A 15796-nucleotide genomic window follows, 5' to 3' on the forward strand; every position below is an offset into this window, starting at 1 on the left:
GCCTCGAGCATGGATGTGTTTGATGTCCTTAGTTTAGTTAGGTTTAAGTAGTTCTAAGTTGTAGGGAACTGATGATCTCAGAAGTTAAGTCCCATAGTTCTCAGAGCCATTTGAACCATTTTTGTTGTTGTTGTTGTTGTTGTGGTCTTCAGTCCTGAGACTGGTTTGATGCAGCTCTCCATGCTACTCTATCCTGTGCAAGCTTCTTCATCTCCCAGGACCTACTGCAACCTACATCCTTCTCAATCTGCTTGGTGTATTCATCTCTTGGTTTCCCTCTACGATTTTTACCCTCCACGCTGCCCTCCAATACCAAACTGGTGATCCCTTGATGCCTCAGAACATGTCCTACCAACCGATCCCTTTTTATAGTCAAGTTGTGACACAAACTTCTCTTCTCCCCAATCCTATTCAACACCTCCTCATTAGTTATGTGATCTACCCATCTAATCTTCAGCATTCTTCTGTGGCACCACATTTCGAAAGCTTCTATTCTCTTCTTGTCTAAACTATTTATCGTCCACGTTTCACTTCCATACATGGCTACACTCCACACAAATACTTTCAGAAACGACTTCCTGACACTTAAATCTATACTCGATGTTAACAAATTTCACTTCTTCAGAAACGCTTTCCTTGCCATTGCCAGTCTACATTTTATATCCTCTCTACTTCGACCATCAACAGTTATTTTGCTCCCCAAATAGCAAAACGCTTTTACTATTTTAAGTGTCTCATTTCCTAATCCAATACCCTCAGTATCACCCGACTTAATTCGACTGCATTCCATTATCCTCGTTTTGCTTTTGTTGATGTTCATCTTATATCCTCCCTTCAAGACATCATCCATTCCGTTGAACTGCTCTTCCAAGTCCTTTGCTGTCTCTGATAGAATTACAATGTCATCGGCAATCCTCAAAGTTTTTATTTCTTCTCCATGGATTTTAAATCCTACTCCGAATTTTTCTTTTGTTTCCTTCACTGCTTACTCAATATACAGATTGAATAACATCGGGGAGAGGCTACAACCCTGTTTCACTCGCTTCCCAACCACTGCTTCCCTTTCATGCCCCTCGACTCGTATAACTGCCATCTGGTTTCTGTACATATTGTAAATAGCCTTTCGCTCCCTGTATTTTACCCCTGCCACCTTCAGAATTTGAAATAGAGTAGTCCAGTCAAGATTGTCAAAAGCTTTCTCTAAGTCTACAAATGCTAGAAACGTCGGTTTGCTTTCCTTAATCTAGCTTCTAAGATAAGTCGTAGGGTCAGTATTGCATCACGTGTTCCAATATTTCTACGGAATCCAAACTGATCTTCCCCTAGGTTGGCTTCTACTAGTTTTTCCAATCGTCTGTAAAGAATTCGCGTTAGTATTTTGCAGCTGTGACTTATGAAACTGATTGTTCGGTAATTTTCACATCTGTCAACACCTGCTTTCTTTGGGATTGGAATTATTATATTCCTTTTGTAGTCTGGGGGTATTTCGCCTGTCTCATACATCATGCTCACCAGATGGTAGAGTTTTGTCAGGACTGGCTCTCCCAAGGCCGTCAGTAGTTCTAATGGAATATTGTCTACTCCCGGGGCCTTGTTTCGACTCAGGTCTTTCAGTGCTCTGTCAAACTCTTCACGCAGTATCATATCTCCCATTTCATCTTCATCTACATCCTCTTCCATTTCCATAACATTGTCCTCAAGTACATTGCCCTCGTATAGACCTTCAATATACTCCTTCCACCTTTCTGCTTTCCCTTCTTTACTTAGAACTGAGTTTCCATCTGAGCTCTTAATATTCATACAAGTCGTTCTCTGTTCTCCAAAGGTCTCTTTAATTTTCCTGTAGGCAGTGTCTATCTTACCCCTAGAGAGATAAGCCTCTACATCCTTACATTTATCCTCTAGCCATCGCTGCTCAGCCATTTTGCACTTCCTGTCAATCACATTTTTGCGACGTTTTTATTCCTTTTTGCCTGCTTCATTTACTGCATTTTTATATTTTCTCCTTTCATCAATTAATTTCAATATTTCTTCTGTTACCCAAGGGTTTCTACTAGCCCTCGTCTTTTTACCTACTTGATCCTCTGCTGCCTTCACTATTTCATTCCTCAAAACTACCCATTCTTCTTCTACTGTATTTCTTTCCCGCATTCCTGCCATTTGTTCCCTTACGCTCTCCATGAAATTCTGTACAACCTCTGGTTTAGTCAGTTTATCCAGGTCCCATCTCCTTAAATTCCCACCCTTTTGCAGTTCCTTCAGTTTTAATCTACAGTTCGTAATTAATAGATTGTGGTCAGAGTCCACATCTGCCCCTGGAAATGTCTTACAATTTAAAAACTGGTTCCTAAATCTCTGTCTTACCATTATATAATCTATCTGAAATCAGTCAGTATCTCCAGGCTTCTTCCATGTATACAACCTTCTTTTATGATTCTTGAACCAAGTGTTAGTTATGATTAAGTTGTGCTCTGTGCAAAATTCTACCAGGCGGCTTCCTCTTTCATTTCTTACCCCCAATCCATAGTCACCTACTACGTTTCCTTCTCTCCCTTTTCCTACTACCGAATTCCAGTCACCCATGGCTATTAAATTTTCGTCTCCTTTCACTATCTGAATAATTTCTTTTATTTCGTCATACATTTCTTCAATTTCTTCGTCATCTACAGAGCTAGTTAGCATATAAACTTGCACTACTGTAGTAGGTGTGGGTTTCGTGTCTATCTTGGCCACATAATGCGTTCACTATGCTGTTTGTAGTAGCTTACTCGCATTCCTATTTTTTTATTCATAATTTTAACCTACTCCTGCAATACCCCTATTTGACTTTGTATTTATAACCCTGTATTCGCCTGACCAAAAGTCTTGTTCCTCCTGCCCACCGAACTACACTAATTCCCACTATATCTAACTTTAACCTATCCATTTCCCTTTTTAAATTTTCTAACCTACCTGCCCGATTAAGGGATCTGACATTCCACGCTCCGATCCGTAAAACGCCAGTTTTCTGATAACGACATCGTCTCGAGTAGTCCCCACCCGGAGATCCGAATGGGGGACTATTTTACCTCCGGAATGTTTTACCCAAGAGGACGCCATTAACCATACAGTAAAGCTGCATGCAGTCGGGAAAAATTACGGCCGTAGTTTCCTCTTGCTTTCAGCCGTTCGCTGTACCAGCACAGCAAGGCCGTTTTGGTTAGTGTTACAAGGCCAGATCAGTCAATCATCCAGACTGTTGCCCCTGCAACTACCGAAAAGGCTGCTGCCCATCTTCAGGAACCACACGTTTGTCTGGCCTCTCAACAGATACCCCTCCGTTGTGGTTGCACCTACGGTACGGCTAACTGTATCGCTGAGGCACGCAAGCCTCCCCACCAACGGCAAGGTCCATGCTTCATGGGGGGGCATTAATTTGAAAAAATGTCTCATTCATACAGGGTGTCCCAAAAGGAATGGTCAATATTCAGGGATAAGACAGGAACGATCATTCGATGCAAAAATTTAGTAATATGTGCTCTATACTGCATACTTTAAGATCTACTGGCACATTTTTATCTTCGATATTGTGAAAAAAAATCTCTTCTGCTGCTTGCTTTTTGCTTTCCTTATATTTGGAGGACGTAGTAAGGACCAAAACAGGAAAAAATTTTCAGTAAATGTGTGCCCTAAAATGCATACCTTAATAGCCATGAGTACTTGTTCAGTAGCAATGTGTTACACAGTAGCACAACATATGCTCATATCTCTTTACGTATGCAGTTTGGAATCCATGTTTACTGGGCATTTTTGCTTCGAATGATGGAACCTGTCATATACCTGAATATTCACCATTCCTCCTGGGACAACCTGTATACTTACAATATTTAAAGAGTTCTATCACAGGCTTCTAGAGGTTGCAAAGGACTACAAGACGAATTTTAGATGAGGAACGCGTATGTACCGCTTAGGTATCGAGGGCATCCTGAAGAGTAATGCATCCGAATTTTGTATCTGCAAAACTGTTAAAATCTTAAAAATGAAAGAAATCTTATTGACATTCTACATCTCTATTATTCATGTCTACTTACTTATTTCCCAACACAGTCATACCATCGAGAGACCAGTGTTTTCATACGGTCACTATAGGATGTTTGACTTTTGGATGGAGCCACAACCTTACTTCTGCTTGCACTTCTTCATCACTATCAAAGTGTTCTTAATGTTTGGGAAACATGTGGAAATAGGATGGGGCCAAGTCGGTATTGTAAGGAGGATGATCGACGACAGAGAACCCAGGCGTCGGATTGTTTCACACATCGCCGCGTTCGTGTACGTTCAGGTATTTTCATGCTGAAGGAGAGGGTGCCCGAAGTGTTGAAGAGCTCTCCGAATTCGAAACTCGATTTCAGCACACTGTTTCTCACGCAACGACATAGTTACGTTACACACCGTCATATTAGTGTTACGATTCTGCGCCCTCTGGAGGAAGAGAGCTGAAAGTATGTAGAAATGAAGAATAACAAAGCAGAATGTTAGTAACGTTTGTTTCATCTAAAAAGCTTTAAGGAGTTTTCACATGAAAAATTTGGAAGTATTGCTTTTGACCATGCCCTTGTTAAATAAGTTTGAAGATCGGATCAATTTCAGATCTCGCACATAAACTGAGAAGATATCGCCGTTGTCAGTCCTTGTTGTAATTACGATATTATGAACCACGGCTTCGAGGAGATGATGCGTTGGCAACGAGAAGAATTGATCGTGGTGTTCCGCAGCCGCACCACACTCTCGTCTTTCCGCAGGACGTCCTTCGTCACCTGGAAGAATATCTGACGGCAAATACTCCAAGCACGACCCAAGCCATGGGTTCATGTGCTCTACACAGGTCAAGGCTTATTATCTCCGCTCTGTGCGTACTGTAAAGTGGATGATTTGAAACGACCTGATCATATACTTATTTTACATCCAAATGGTAAATTGCCGGTCATGGGTTCCTTACCTAAAATTTATCTACTAAATCCCTTCAACAGCCAGTATAAGCTTGCAACAAGAGTTTTGAATCTCGCTATATATAGGGCGAGGCACCTAATGCTTGACCCATTAAAGATATTTACGATCTGTTCTCAACTAAACGAACAGCTAATGAAATGATCGCATAACGTTACTGGCTGGAAGAACCCATTTAGGGTTTTTCGGCCGCCTGCTGCGAATGTTTCTATTTGACGCCACTTGGGCTACTAGTGCGTCGGTGAAGATGAGATGAAGTGATGAGGGTGACACAATCAACGAGTCCCCGAGAGAAGAAAATCTCCGACTCGGTCGAGAATCAAACTCGCGACTTGTCGACCTAGAGGTATGAAAGCTGCAAGCTAACCGCTAGACCACGATCTGCGTACAAAACAGACGGATAATAGGAGCTATAAAACAAACCACAGTGAGTTCTCGCAAATCAGTTACTAAACGAGGTACGGAAGACAACTCACCGTTTTTTATGGACCTATGCTTTTCCGCTGCCAGGACAGCAGATGTCGTTAGAGAACTTCATTGTTATAACTCTTTCGTAAATCCAACGAAAAATCAAGGGGTACAAATACACTGAACAGAGAAATTTTGGTTTTGCTGTTGCTGCCGTTGAATGGCCCGTCAGCCGGAAGTTTTACCCCCACTCGTCAAGTAAACTTGCGCCACTGGATTAATACGCAATTTCCATACAATGAATTATGGAAGGTATTGGACACCAGTTAATTTATTGACATGTTTCGATATAATATCATCAGACATAGCTGTGGTGAAAACAAGGAAATACAGAGTGTGAAAGCCATGGAGGAAACCATCAGGTAAAGCATTTGAAAAAAAACGCAAATTAACTAAAGAACAGATTGAAAAGTAAATATAACAAATTATACACATTTCATGCGGAATACTGGTAGTTGAAAGCATAAAACATAGATGACTTATTAAGGCAGCCTAAATTAAGACAAATCACTATATGTATAAGGTAGAAATATTATAAAATAGGTATGAAGAGTTAAAATAAAGACATGAATTGTTACATGCTTGCATAACCATTTAAAATATGGTCATTGGTAACCTTCTTTTTGACCCAAGGATATGCAGTAGTAAAACGGAAATCATATACGTATACCTCATAAAATGACAGTATAAATTGACAATATAGTTTACTAAAAAGTTACAAACTGTGATAAAAAGATAGATACGAAGCTTATGGTAAGCCCAATATACAGGAAGTATCGTGTATCAAGGGCAAGTATCGTCAGCCAAAATCATATTTTCATAAAATGTCATGCATGTCGTGTCATCCGTAAAATCAGGGAAAACATAAAATAAACTTAACACGGTAGTAACAATCGCGCTTTCATAAGATAGAGTCAAAGTATAAACTACAAAATATAAACTACGGAAATATCAGATTAACTACGTGCACATGACAAGAAAATCAGCGCAATGTAAAGTAAAGGCCATTACTAACATGCCGTCCTAATGTCAGTCGACAGAGGATCATAAGAGCATAAAGTGCCAAACCGCGACAAGGAATCGCCAAAGGAGGCATTGTTCTCCTTATGTGAAAAATAAAACTGCTCAGTGGCCTAGCTAACCTTATGTAAACAAACTGCACACTTGGGTACGTGCTTTGTTTATGTGTAGATGTCATGATAATTACTGTAACTTATAGCCGAGATGCTGGCCGAATAGTGCAGTTGCGTTCATGTTTGTGCTGGTGTCTCCCAATGCTTGGGTAGCTTGTGAGCAAAAAACTGTGTCCCCACCCCTACTGTTGCACTGTGCTCCTGTTGGTCTTTTATCACCTCCCAAGTTTCTCCAGCATCCTGAGACTGTAATTCCTAGTTTATACCTCACTTGAGCAACAGCTTCACCACCATGAAACGTCTGAGATGATGCACTGCTTCCAAGGAGAATAAAGAAAGAAAACTATTTCATTCATATGTAATTACTAGCTCCTCCATATTAAATCCTCCAACTCTCTCATTGCCGGCCACGGTGGCCAAGCGGTTCTAGGCGCTTCAGTCTGGAACCGCGTCACCGCTACGGTCGCAGGTTCGAATCCTGCATCGGGCATGGATGTGTGTGATGTCCTTAGGTTAGTTAGGTTTAAGTAGTTCTAGGGGACTGATGACCTCAGATGTTAAGTCCCATAGTGCTCAGAGCCATTTGAACCATTTGAACTCTCTCATTATTATTATGATTATGATTACTATTATTATTTGTCGTTTAGTAATATTTTCTTTCTCCCTCAATGCAGCACACTCTTGGTGATAATGCAGTTGATGAGCCTGATTTTTGGGAACCATTATATTTTCTACTGCACTTTCCTGGTGTGTTGGCCTTCAGGTTCTCAGTACTTGCCTTGTGCGCATCAGCAACAACTGTGATCCACTGACGACATATTGCAGAACGATATAAGGGAAATGTTCTTCGGTTATCACGTGTTACCACTATCACCTACGTCTACACCACCATCCATGCAGTTACAGTGGCATAACGCATGCATTACATTGTTTCCATTTATGTTTATGCCCAGTCTAAATGTTAGCAGAAACAAACGTATAGTTTCGTACATGTCCTCTGGCCATGAATTCAATACTCTAATAGTGTTTGAAAATCTCAGTTTATCAGCAAGAAAGTTAAACTTTCATCATAGAAGTGGAGGGAGTTACGTGAGAATTTCTCTGTGCAACAATCAAACTGCACCCTCGTGTCATTGGGTTGTTATTCAGTGGGTATCCAATAACTAATAAAACCACGTGGTTGTGATTGTAAGAAATTTGGGCTGTAATGTTTGAACTTAATGAGACGTGTGTAAAGTGTTAGTTGTACATGCGATGCATGCAGGGCCGGCCTAGGTGGCCGAGCGGTTCTAGGCACTTCAGTCCGGAACCGAGCGACTGCTAAGGTCGCAGGTTCGAATCCTGCCTCGGGTATGGATGTGTGTGATGTCCTTAGGTTAGTTAGGTTTAAGTAGTTCTAAGTTCTAGGGGACTGATGACCTCAGATGTTAAGTCCCATAGTGCTCAGAGCCAATTGAACCATTTTTGATGCATGCAGGCAATGTTGTGCTTTTCGTGTTGGTTTTACAAGTGTTTCATAATGACAAGTAGTCGAAAGTAGCTAATCACACGGTTAATTAAAAATCACTTTACAATGGACCATGTTTACATTTATCAAGGAATTAGAGTGATATGTTTTTCCTTGGTGGATGCGTTAAAGATTAGACACATTCTTCTTTGGTAGATACTAATGACTAGATATCACATATATACATTTCATATAACTAGAAATCAGAGATTGTTTTTTATCGTCTTTGACAAAAGACTTCAAAATGGGATATGAATAAAGAAATATAATAATAACAGTGGAGAAGCTAACTGCAAGTGAAGAAAAAGTTCATACAACACACACGCACGCAAACACTATCTCACACACACACACACACACACACACACACACACACAGCCTAACGTGTGCATGTAGTGCACACATGTAACATACATTTTTACACACACGCACGCACACATTCATATGCACACTCCACTATTTACAAAAAAATACCCACTCCCACTATTCGCACTATCAACTACCCAAGCGAAAGTGTGAGTATGGGAGGGTTTCTATTTAGTTGTCACAGATGAATAGTTTGTCATCATGACACAACGGATCGATTTGAAGTTGTGAAACATTACACACCACATGATCTCATGATCGACTTCTCTCTTGGCGCATCGTATCTCCAGGAGAAGAATCCTAACCAGGTACATGCTCTCTATAATGGTATAGATATCGATATTGTACTTGACGGATCGGATCTACCCTTACACCCCTTTGTTACAACATAGTGGCATCACTGTTGGGGTTCACTGTAGTCTACAAGGGACAGACTGGCACTTGGAGATCGTTTAGCACAAAGGAGAGAGTCTATCATGCCAGAACTGTCATGCGAGTACGACACGTATTACGTGAGAAAATCAGTTGTGATTACAGTTTTGATGCACAGAATTAATTTCACATCAGGGGAAGCGTTATATAATTATAAGACCTTCTGTTAGGAATCATCAACGATAAATTCATATGAGCCCAAGATAAATGAGTGATTGTAATTGTAGTGTGTGGGTAATCAGAACAAGTAATATTTGAAATTCAAGTGAAAATAATTATCTGTGCCATTCTAAAGTCTTCACATATTACAGTACCTTCATTATTATAAGAATATTTTGGAACGGAATGAGTTATAGAACAGTGTGACAGATTAGATAGAGCATGTGTCACAGGCTCATGGTTAAAAGTTCAGTAATTGGTGCATGCACCTTGGGAGTATGTTCGCCATCCAAAACTAGGTACTTACAAATTTCTGATGCCTAATGTTCCAACGAACCAGAGCATATCAAGTATTAAACAAATATAAATACTAAATAATATGGAGTGATGTCTTATAACTCCAGATACTCATGAATCACGAGAACCACAGAGGCTGCACGACGCACACCGTTAGTACCTCTTTCGGTGGTACCTGTTTCTACACACATCAAAAAAGTTTTGCATCGCCTCGGTTCCGAGAGTTCCGCAACCCGTACAGGAAATTGGGATAGAGATCAACATAAACATCATTTCCTCCCTTTTTATTGCTCATGAAAGCCACACATTGCATGTAGTACCACCACATAGCGAGACCTTCAGACGTCGTGATCCATGTTGCTGTACACACCGGTACCTCTAATACCCAGTAGCACGTCCTCTTGCACTAATGCATGGCTGTAATCATCGTGGCATGCTATCCACAAGTACGTCAAGGCACTGTTGGTCCAGATTGTTGCACTTCTCAACGGCGATTCGGCGTAGATCGCTCAGAGTGGTTGGTGGGTCACGTCGTCCACAAACAGCCTATTTCAGTCTATCCCAGGCATTTTCGATAGGGTTCATGTCTGGAAAACATGCTGGCCACTCTAGTCGAGCGATGGCTTTATCCTGAAGAGAGTCATTCACAAGATGGGCACGATATCTGCGAGAATTGTCGTCCATGAAGACGAATGCGTCGCCAATATACTGTCGATATGGTTGCACTATCAGCCGGAGGATGGCATTCATGTATCGTACACCCGTTATGGCGCCTTCCATGACCACCAGCGGCGTACGTCGGCCCCACATAATGAGACCCCAAAATAGCAGGAACCTCCACCTGGCTGCACTCGCTGGACAGTGTGTCTAAGGCTTTCAACCTGACTGGGTTGCATCCAAACACGTATCCGACGACTGTCTGGTTGATGGCATATACGACACTCATCGGAGAAGGGAACGTGATGCCAGTCCTGAGCGGTCCGTTCGGCATGTTGTTGGGCTCATCTGTACTGCGCTGCATGGTGTCGTGGTTGCAAAGATGGACCTCGGCATGGACGTTGGGATAGAAGATGCGCATCATGCATTCTATTGCGCACAGTTTGAGTCGTAACACGACGTCCTGTGGCTGCACGAAAAGCATTATTCGACATGATGGCGTTGCTGCCAGGGTTCCTCCGAGCCATAATCCGCAGGTAACGGTCATCCACTACCATAGCAGCCCTTGGGCGACTGAGTGAGGCATGTCATCGACAGTTCCTGTCTCTCTGTATCTCCTCCATGTTCGAACAACATCGCTATGGTTCACTCCGAGACGTCTGGAGACCTCACTTGTTGCGAGCCCTTCTTGGCACAAAGTAACAATGCGGACGCGATCGAACAGCGGGATTGACCGTGTAGGTTGAACTACAGACAACTCGAGCCGTGTACCTCCTTCCTGGTGAAATGACTGGAAGTGATCGGCTTCGGACCCCTCCGAATAATAGGTGCTCCTGAAGCATGGTTGTGTACATCTTTGGACGGGTTTAGTGACATCACTGAACAGTCAAAGGGATGTGTCTGTGACACAGTATCCACAGTCAACGTCTATCATCAAGAGTTCTGGGAAATGGGGTAACGCAGTTTGAGATGTGTGTATAATGTATGAATAAAATGTGGACCTAAGCCCCAAAAATTCCACAATCTAAGACCCATTTGTCTCGTCTTTCATCAGTCCCACAACTTTCATTTTTTGGGTTATAGTACCATACATATTATGGGCCACAAATCCATATATGTCGAATTCCATGGGATTGTATTTAATAACTCAGATTAATTGCAGACCTGCACCTGGTAGATGAAACTGTCAGTATCCATATAAAGCAACCTCGGATCAGCGAAATTTGTCTTTGTAAAGTTACATTGAAACTGGCACATGTGGAGTTATGAAAAGTTCAGTATACACATGCCAACATAAGCATGCTATATGAACTCTATTAGAAACATATCCATTTTCAGAGCAACTAATTGTAGGGAAGCAGCCTACTCACGCCGTATAAAATTCACATCAGTTTTCCATTGTGTGCCAGCCTAGTCTGCTGTAACTAGCTCTGACGTCATAAATGTTGCGCAATACTTTAAAAATCAAGTAAATAACCTGAAACGTTTCTAGCATGTCAGGAGTAATACTAAATCAATATGTGTTGAATATCAGTTCAATAACTTCATTTTCGAAATTTGGACATTTTTCTGTAAAAATCATTGGCGTAACAGAAAAGAGCTAGAAACTTAAAAATTTGTATTTAGATTCCTTTTGCATAATAATTTAGTAGAAACAGTATTCTGGATCTCACAAATTAAAATTTTTGTTGAAATTCATGATTTTCTGGTTTTTGTCTTAGAAATTAAGGAAGCAAGATAGATTAAGGAAGTGAATAAATAAGGCTAGGACGTTTAAATTAAAGTAGAAGGGAGATCCGCTATAATCATAAAGATGTGAGAAGTTTCAACAGAACAACTATAAAACTATAGCTATAGCGTATCTCCAAAGAGCAAGTTCTGAGCTCGTCTACTGCGTGTAGTGTAATTAAATTAATTCTCTCGCCCAAAATATTTGACTTAGCCACGTCAGACATATATTATGATTACTTACCTGTGTGCTGAAGGCACATTTAAATTGAGAGCTTCATCGGCCATCAGCAAAGGAAACAATGATTTATTCGATAACTTAAAGTGGTGCATTACTAGTCCAGCGGCTAGTCGGGAGAGCAATTTTGATCAGGCGTTCCCTTAGCCGTCCGCACCGCGGCTTTATATATAAGAACGCTGCACGAGAGAAGAAGGCCCCAGTTCTCTCCAGACGCTGGATAGCACACCACCTGTGCCGGGAGTCGCGTCGCGTCGGTATCATTGCTATAAACAGCCTCAGATGCCGTAATAAGTTACTCGGGATACGCGTAACCATGAAATCGTTTTCGAGTGAAGTGTTAGTTCTGGGATGACTTTAATGATCAATCTTCAGTTTGCGTATGTCGTATTTTCACGTGCCGTCGCGGGACAAACATTCTACCATTATTTAGCGTGGCGTTTGATGAACATTATCATCAAATTATGGCGAGCATTCACTTAAAAAATTTAATTTCAACAGTTATAGTTGCATCAGCGCATTAGGCTCTGAACTGCTCTGTTAGTTGGACTGTGTGGATTCTTTTGGTCTGTGACTTTCAGAATATAGTGAACATTTTTAGAGAATCGTTTTTGATTATGAATCCCAGACAATCTCCTAATTCCTCAGAAATATAAGCTGTAGCTATAAGTGTATTTCTCAGATGAAGTGGGCACTAGGGATTCTAATTACAGGCTTCACGTTTTGCTAATCACTTTCCGGTTGCCAATATTGTAGTTAGAGAGCCAGTGTTGAGAACGGCATACAACAACATTAAATAAATAATAGGAACATTTATAATAACAATTATTCCACCCACCGCTCCACATATGTTGCTAATCGGCCGGGAAATGCATCTTTTCTACATTACTTTCTACATTTTTATATAAACAATTAATTCCACCCGCCGCCCCACATATGGTGCATCGGCCGGGAAAGAAACTGAGTAAAAGTGAAAGTGTTTTTTAAATATTCGGATTCGGGAGTGAAATGCGACACTCAACTGAGTAATAGAACAGTGATAGTGTTACGTGTGCATGTGGGCGACGCAATTGGATTAACAATGCATCTGGATTCACGAAGCTGGCACTGAGTCTAGGCCGGCCTCGGTAGCCATGCGGTTCTAGGCGCAGGTTCAAATCCTGCCTCGGGCATGGATGTGTGTGATGTCCTTAGGTTAGTTAGGTTTAAGTAGTTCTAAGTTCTAGGGGACTGATGACCTCAGATGATAAATCCCATAGTGCTCAGAGCCATTTGAACCATTTGAACTCAGTCTAACGGCGCTGCCGGCATCGCGAGAAGCCAGTTTTGCCTCACCGCAGTCGTCCGCCGGAGCAACTGGAGCCGCGCATGCATTTGTGGCCACGCAAACACACAGCAGCCATCAAAGTGCCATATGCAGTTCAACGCACCGTGTCGCATCAGTAATCCTGGTACGCCGCGCCGGCAACGCCATACGTCGTGCAGAAGGAACTAAGTTAGGTGAAAAGCTGTTAAAAATTTTACTAACCTGCACTAAAAGACTGTCGGCGATGGAACCGCCAGAAGAAACTGAGTTAAACTTAAATCAGAACCTATGTCTGTTGAGGGAACTGTAAATCCAGACAACGGTTCAAGTGTAAATAGGCATGAAAATGGTAATGTTAAAGTGAAATATGAAGTATTGTGTCCTGACAGTAGTGTGAGAAGGGGCAATGATTCAATAATAGAGATCCCTGTAGTAAAGCAGAAATCAGAAATTGTTAATTTATTGTATGATAGTTTATCTGATGAGTTAAAAACTAAACAGTCATCAGAGGTGGTAAAGTTTAAAAAGGATAAGTTAGATATGACTGATCTATCAGATGTTTCATTTAGTTTTGATGATTCTGGTATTGGAGCTAGTTTTTTGTCACCTGAGTATGGTAAAAAGCCAGCTAGTGAGCAACCCAAAGATACTGGAGCTATTGATTTAAATGTTATATTACAAGCAATAGCTGCTAGTAATGCAAAATTGTCAGCCAGTAATGCTAGAATGACAGCTGAATTAAAGTCTGAAATAACTGAGGTCAGAAGCAGTAATGCAAAAATGTCAGCCAGTAATGCTAGAATGACAGCTGAGATAAAATCTGATATAATTGAGGTAAATAACAGGATTGTGGCCAGCCAAACTAATTTTAATAAACGATTGGAGGTAATGGACAATACCTTCAAGGCTGGTTGCAATAAGTTGAAGGAGGATCTGGACAGTTTGAATCATAAAATTGATTACAATGATGAGGATATTAAGAAAAAGGTTGCTCAACAATTTTCTGAAATGTATAAAACAGTAAAATCCGAAGTTGCTGAGGTTCGCAAAGACTTCCAAATGGAAGATGCGAAGCTAGAGCACAAGTTAACAGAAAAGATCAAGGCGGAATCTGAACTGTGCTCAGATAGGTTTAAAGATACTAATATAAAAGTAACCAGATGTCAAGCAGAAGTAGACGCAATCAAAACTGATACTACTCATATTGTGCAAAGAGTAGATAATGTTGAAATGAGAGTAGAAAATATTGGTACTAACATTACTAACATTGGGAGTAAAGTAGCTTTAGTAACTTCTGGTAATGGTAGTATGCAACAAGTTGTAGCTGCAAACGCCGCTTTTATCGGGTGTCGGCAGTTCTTGCGGTTCGATCCAGATAAAAATATCCATCCGCTAGATTTCTGGAACGATTTTGAAGATGTGATTCCATCAACTTGGTCTGAACGAGAGAAAATCTCATTTATTAGAAGTCATTTAGCAGGTGACGCCATGCGTTGGTCAGCTGATGTTATGTTGAAGTGTAAAGCATTAGCGGAATTTAAAACAGCTTTCATTAATGAGTAATGGTCTAGTAATAAGCAAAATGAAGTGTTGAGAGAATTTTGTAGTGGAAAACGCTTCAATGCAGGCAAGGAATCTATTAAAGAGTTTTCCAGGTCATGGATCTCACGTTTGTCACATTTGGCGGAAATGCTGAAACCTGAAATTATAATACTAGGTCTTGAAGCCAAACTGCCATGGTATTGACAAACTAGAATTATATCTGCACCTAGAGACAATCTGGATCGTTTCATTGAATATTTGGAACGTGTAGAGCGTGTTGCTGCCAATGAGGAGCAAGCACGTAATAACAGAAATGGTAATAACACTAGTAGTAATTTTAAGAACGAGCAGAATGGCAATGTAAACATCAGAATAGTAGGTGTTCGCCATCCTAAGAGAGGTAGGAATTGGAGAAATAATTATCAGAACCAACAACGGCATCCAAATGATAGTAATTTTGTTCCGAACAAAATTATGCAGGTAAACAACAGTGCGGAAAGCAATGCTGTGCCTGTTAACTATAATGGAAATAAAGGAAACAGTAGTAGGCCGAGGCAGGAAAACAAGTTCCCGTCTATGAGGACACTGGCGCTCACCAGGCGGTTACTTTTCCTAAGCCAGTAATTACATTAATTGGTAAGACAGATCAGAATACTCAAACTGAACATGTGGATGAAGGGTCGGTAGCATCTAAGGATACAGCAGAAATATTAGATCACTCACAGTAGTTGATAGATACCCTGTTAGAGATGCTTTCTAAGTGGGAAGAGAAAGAGAAGGCGCAGCAGTGTAACGGTAGGGAAGAGCTACAAAATACTGAATTGTCAGGTGAAGAAGCAGAAGAAATTCATGCTTATATTTACGATGAGGATGATGTGCTCTAATCTAAAGTGCCTGTGCAGGATGTTGATACTGTACTAATAGATTTAGGATAGGAGGTAAGTGAGAATGTAGAGGATAACCTGTTGGGGGGTCGA

The sequence above is a fragment of the Schistocerca serialis genome, chromosome 4 (assembly GCF_023864345.2).
Source record: "Schistocerca serialis cubense isolate TAMUIC-IGC-003099 chromosome 4, iqSchSeri2.2, whole genome shotgun sequence".
Classification (NCBI taxonomy): Eukaryota; Metazoa; Arthropoda; class Insecta; order Orthoptera; family Acrididae; genus Schistocerca; species Schistocerca serialis.